Here is a 244-nt window from a genome sequence, read left to right on the forward strand (position 1 = left end):
CCAGCACCCTCCCCCGCACACACACGCACACATCCGTGCCTGTTTCAGTTCTCTGACGGACACCTGATTCTGTCTGGGACATTTCCTTGCTCACATACTGGCCACTCGTGGTCATCCTCGTTCAAGAGGTCGTCAGCTCCATGAGGAGGGGGAGGTTTTTGTCTGTCTGGTTCAAGGCTGTCACTTCAGAGCCTAGAACAAACAGTACTTGACACAATGCAGATGCTCAGGAAATGTTTGTGGG

General features: G+C 52.9%; 1 protein-coding gene across 1 annotated transcript in view; it reads left to right on the forward strand.

The window, feature by feature from the left end:
• Window positions 1-244, forward strand: part of CBLC (Cbl proto-oncogene C) — an 18,100-nt gene that overhangs the window by 13,937 nt on the left and 3,919 nt on the right. The window lies entirely within an intron of this gene.

This window comes from Pteropus alecto, unplaced genomic scaffold (assembly GCF_000325575.1).
Source record: "Pteropus alecto unplaced genomic scaffold, ASM32557v1 scaffold194, whole genome shotgun sequence".
Lineage (NCBI taxonomy): Eukaryota > Metazoa > Chordata > Mammalia > Chiroptera > Pteropodidae > Pteropus > Pteropus alecto.